The sequence below is a fragment of the Dermacentor andersoni genome, chromosome 10, assembly GCF_023375885.2.
Source record: "Dermacentor andersoni chromosome 10, qqDerAnde1_hic_scaffold, whole genome shotgun sequence".
Classification (NCBI taxonomy): domain Eukaryota; kingdom Metazoa; phylum Arthropoda; class Arachnida; order Ixodida; family Ixodidae; genus Dermacentor; species Dermacentor andersoni.
In genome coordinates, this window is record NC_092823.1 from 64,044,117 (window position 1) to 64,050,116 (window position 6,000).

The window sequence follows — 6,000 nt, forward strand, 5'->3', positions numbered from 1 at the left end:
TGAAGCGGCACCGCTGGCAAGCTACAAGTCTCTTGTGACTCAGCATCACACCAACGCAAGGTTTCGCGAAGTAGACTTGGTCGTCCCAAGAGAGAACCAGTGCTTTGGTGCAACACCAGACCATCTAGTCGAGTGTGACTGTTGCAGTAAGGGCACAGTGGAAGTCAAGTGGCCCTACAGTGTACGAAAAACATGCCTCGAAGATCCTGTGACGCAAAGGAGCAGTCATGTCGTGGCATTCGCTGGCGGCCTTGTAGTAAAAGAAAACGATGAATACGTCTACCAAGTTCAAGGACAGATATTTGCATATAATGTTCAGTACACAGATTTTGTGCTATGGAAAGAAGGAGAAATCAATGTAGAAAGGGTATACCGCAACAAAGCCTTCCTATAAAATGCATTGGTGAAGGCAAGAAGATTTTTCTACAACGTGATCTTGCTGAAACTAGTTGGCCGCTGGTTTAACCGGATAACCAGACCCACAGAGGCGTCACAGGGCTGTTTGAAAGATTGAAACTCCAAAGCATAATTATAATGGCTCAACCATAAAGCTTGGTTTCGCCATTTATCAAAGATTGGACTGACGCGACGTGAAGATGCATCAGCTCGATTTCATGCGACAAAACAAGTTTGCAGCAGTATTGCACATGGTGGCAACATGTGATGTGAAAGTGACCTCGCTACTTTGAAGTCAGACGCTTGCAAGGTACAAGCAGTTTGTAGTGTGAAGTGAAGCTTGCAGCAGTGCCGTATACGTTATCAAGGCAGTGTGAAGTACCAGCACGCACAATTTCTCTTAAATATGAGAGTGAATTCTTGTGAACGTGAGTTTATGTAAAACATAACAAGCAATGTTGTATGTGGCCTAGTAACAAAGCAGGCGCCCTTTCGCCAAGTTGCAAGTTGCGTAGATAACTAATGTCATAAAACAAAGCGGGCTGTTTGAGTGGGCTTTATTACACAAGTTGCCTGCTGCCTAAATTCTGGCTTGCTTTGCTTTTTCCAAGCCAGCTGTCAGCCTACCTTGAATAAAAAGGGAATATTCATTTTATGTGAAGCCAGTAATGATGTTTGTTCATGTGGGCCCAGCTTACGAGTGTAAAAATTTATTTATTTCAGTAACTGCAAAGTGTTGCCTGGAACCGTATGCGTGACTTTAATAAATGTTTTCACTTTCACTTCCCTCTTTGATTATGCGGAGTATGTGACGTGCAGCATGATTTCGGCTTTGACATGCAAGTACTCAGGAAAATGCCTGTTCATTTTTGAAACTAAGCACACGCCCATCCAACAGGTACAGGGAAGGCAAACAAATGCAAGGCCAGTTTATTTGTTGCCTCAAGTACTGAAAACTGGCTGATGATTTCTTTTTAAAATGTTTTCCCAACAAGTGCACCAATGTGGCTTTTTAGTCTGTCTAAGCCAGGAAAATGCAGGGTAACGTTTGAATAAATTCGGTTTTTTGCACAGCAGGATTGCTTGCGTTAAACCATTTACAAAATTGTATCAATATAAAACCTCGCAGTGAAATGTCATGCGTTAACTTATTTGGAGAACGGCTGAAGGGCTCAGTTCTCAATATGCTTTTGCCACGACAATGCCAGTTCGGTTGAAAGAAAAGTAATGCCCTTTGCAATTTTTCAGTTGAAGCTCATGAAAAAAGGCAAAGGAAATTCAAACATGGTGCCTTTTTGTTGTCTAAGTCCCTAGTTCAGGCTTATAATCCGTTAAAAATTGCAGAACGTACTAGTTTTAACAGTCTCGTGTAGCTTTGCTAACGTGTGTGACCAGTGCTTCTATCAGGCAAACATGTATGAATTGCGTGTACCATGATTTTACACATTTACATGTAAACTACAATAAGGCCGACAGAAGAGTTAGATACAGTCTGTATTAAACAAACCTAAATGTAAATTTTATGATGGGCTTTATACTAAGTAGCAACAAATTAATAGCATAAGAACATCTAACAATTTATGAGACAACAAAATTTTATTGCTATCTAAACGTATAATAACATATGCACAGCTTGTGAAATGCACTATTTTGTGCTGTACATACATTTCATACGCATTGTTCTTGTCAGAATGCACGATAAAAAGAAAGCGGGCAAAAATGAGTGCACATTTAACTGGTGTCAGCCTCAAGACATGCAAAGAATAAGCACCTATTTACAAGTTGTTACGCAGTTGCAAACAGTGAACAGCTTTTGGAAACTAATCCATGGGCACCACAGAGTTGCATAAATTTGGGAGTGCACAGCACACAACTGCAATTTTGTCGATTGGCGTTTCTCCGTTAAAAGACACAGTCAACAGTTCAACTGGGAGGCAACTTTATAGTATCAAATACTCATTTCTCAGTAGCCCAATAGCTATCTCAACATGTATTCGGACGTTGGCTAGCTCTCTTGTGTGCTCAACTTCACTAGCACTCAGTTGGCGCTTCCGTTTTGTAAATGTAGGAATGTAAAGATACGCACAGCATAAAGCGAATGCGCAGCTGTCATCTATATACTGGCAGTGCAATGTTGAAATACTTTTTCATGTTTTAGAGACCGAAGGCACAGGTATTTTGCATTTATTTACCCCAAAATTGGGAATACTAGTATTACTGTACATGTTCTCGCGACCACGAAATCAGCCCATAGCTGCTCGAGCGCTTTTCCCTGATGACGACATTGCAGAGGCGAGAGCCAGCGATTTTTCAGCGTTTTTTCAGCGTTCTTTCGCCCCCCTCAATATGCGGCCGCCGTGGCCGATTGTGAATTCCCTGCTGTATGCAGTGCAATAATGTTGACATCACCTGTTCAGAGGAGATTCGTATACAGATTAGCAGGATTTTTTCTACAACGCCCGTGAAGGGTTTTATGTCCCTGTTATGATCTTTCTCTGACAGTCCTTTCCGAATCAACCCAGTTTTTACCGTCTACCTGGCCGTTCTAAGGGTCCGATGCCAAAGCTACTGCAATCTAAAAATATCTGCGAAAGGGAAAGATATGTGGAACTCGGTATGTGCCCTTTGGAAACCTGGGTTCGTGTCGCACTGTGTAACTGTATTACACCGTGTAACTGTCACACAGTACGCGTCAAGGTGCTGTTGTGTCCACTGAGTATCTGCCCCTGATACGACAGGGTGCCTTCAACTCGGAATGGCTTGGTCCTCAAGGGAACTCTTTCCCACCAACTTATCTATGTGTCACTCGTGTGCATAGATAAGTTGGTAAGTTGTAAGTAAGATAAGTTGGTCGCGGCGCCACTTTTCAGGTAAACTGTTTGAGGCCAAGTCGGATATGCTCTCAGTGGGCCACTGGGCACGGATCACTGGTTACGTGCAACTGGGGCTACCGGGTATGTACATCTGGGTATATTCCATTGGATTGAGGCCCCAGAGACTACTGTGCATCTGCCACGCTTCTCTTCGTGGTAATGAACGCGCTAATGCGGTAGCCCGAGAGCTCGCTAACTGGGCACTATTGGAAGAGCTGTCCAACCCAGACGACGCACCGACAGAACCAATGAACTACATTGAAACTCTACAAAATTACATAGATAGCAGGAGACATTTGCTCGAGCACATAAATCCCTCAACCGAGAAGATGCCATTACGTGGCGACAGCTTCAATCTAAGTCATTTCCCTGCCGTTTTCATATTCATCTCTTCCACCCCACACAATATCCCTCATAATATCCCTACTGTGGAGCAAAGCCCACAGTATATCATTCCACCTAGGAGTGCCCACACCCTCCAGGTTACTTACTCCTTCACCTACACTTTCCTTTTGGAAGACTGCGCTGACCGGCTTAGATCCGCAAGAGCAGCGACGGCTGATCCTGCGGGCACGCGGAGTGGCGCGAGCTAATGGGGTCCTGAACTAAGGGCTACACCCTACGAGGAAGTCACCCCATCTCATTACAAATAAATGTTTCCTCTCTCTCTCTCTCTGTGTCATTGGCTATCTGCGGCTCTTCAAGCACTCTTTGACACCAACGTGCGTATGTGCCACTGTGCGCGGGCATAGCCAGTGAGTATGGGGCGCTATTCAGTGAACCTTATTGACGCCGTGATTGGTATGTGCCACTGTATATGTGCCACTGGGTATCTGCCACTGGGTGTGTGCGCCTGAGACAACTGTGTGTGTCACTGGATTTGTGGTACTGGGGCTACAGGGCATCTTTCACTGAGTATGTGCAACTTTGGCCACTAGGTATGAGCCTCAGGGGTAACTGGTTATCTGGGCCTGGGTATGTGCTGCGTTGCAAAGAGCCTCGTTGTTGAAACTTGGTTAGGTGTATGTGCCTGCGCATACACAGTGAGTATGGCCCCCTTTTTCATGAATCTTTTTGATGCCAACTTTGGTATGCGCCACTGGGGTAATTTCTTATGTGCACTAGGGGCCTCTCGATATGTTCCGCTGCTGAATGAGCCTTTTTGTTGCCGACGTGGGTCTATGGACATTACAACCACAACACACAACACCTACGTAGTACCCGCGGTGGCTGCTTAATGTCTATGGTGTTTGGTGGTAAGCATGAGGTCAGTGGACCGAATCCCAGGCCCTGCGACCGCATTTTGATAGTGGCAAATTGGGTAAACACCCGTGGGCTTAGATTTAGGTGCACGTAATGGAGCCCCAGGTGGTCCAAATTTCCGAAGTCCCGCACTATGGCGTGCCTCATAATCAGATCGTGGTTTTGGCTCCTAAAATCCGAGAATTAAATTTTTTACACATACGTAGTGACATCAACGAAGTGCTTTGGATTACGTATGTGTGTTCTGCAGTTCAATCTGCTTTGGTTACGTTGATATTACATTAATTACAGAAACGGCAGATCCTGTGTCAACTAATGCAAGTGCAACAATTCCGTCTACACAAACTTCGATACGTTCGTCGGGAAAGAGCGACGCCTTGTATTGCTCGACAAGGACGCAGTTTTTGACTTAGAAACTGCTGCGACTAGTAGGAGCGGGATGACGGCGCATTGGGGAAAGCAAACGGCGTCGTGTGGATGCCGAGCGGCGATCATCGGCAGAGGCGGTGTGGTGAGGATCGCCGGTGCGTGGAGAAGTCGGATATTATTCAGGAGGCGACGAGAAGAACGGAAGTGGAGGGGCGTAGTAGTGTGTGGGTTGGTCACCTCAAGGAAGCCATGAGCTACGTCGACAGAAGCAGTCATAAATGACTAGGGATGTCAGAATACAAACATACTCGAAGATTGTCGGGCGTACGCCATGGTCCAGTGTTTGCTGATAACCTCGGGGGATACGTGGGAGGAAGTCGCCGTGGTGGTAAAGTGGACGGCAGCGGTGGCGAGAGCATTGGCGGAAAGGTCTGCGATACAACTTCGGCGTGGGATGTTGATGCAGGCACTAGCGGTTGTGCACGCGGGCACAGAATGGCCTCATATACTTGCTTCTGTATTACTTGTCGCCGGGTTGGAGTCAACGATGCCGTGGCTTGGAACGGCAGTAAGTAGAGACAGCTGCCGAGCGACTTCGGCTCGAATGAACTCTTTGATCTCGCAGAGCATGGGTCCCTATTCGGGAACTGAGATTAAGCCAGAAATCGAGGTATCATGCGTGGAAGACTGCCAGCTCAGGAAACATTGTCTGCGGAGTTCACCATCACTCTGACAAAGGTCAGCGACTACGACGACAGTGAGTGGGTTTTTCGATAGTACTTGAAACGAGCCGCCTTCTGTGCCCTTCAACATTTGACGGATCTTATCGGGTTTAGTCATTGGTACGTTGACGCGCTTAAAACGTCGATGACGTTATGTAGTTGATGAAGTTCTCTCCGGGCTGCTGCGGACGGTTGCGCAAGCGCTGTTCCGCACGGAGCTTTCGCACTGCGGCGCAAACGAAAACTTTGGTGAAGGCCGTCTTGAAGTCGGACCAATTGCCAAGGTCAGATTCGCGGTTGGGGAACCAAACATTCGCGATGCCCGTGAGGTAGAACACCACTTTGTTCAATCTGTGAGTACGGCCCTATATGTTGTG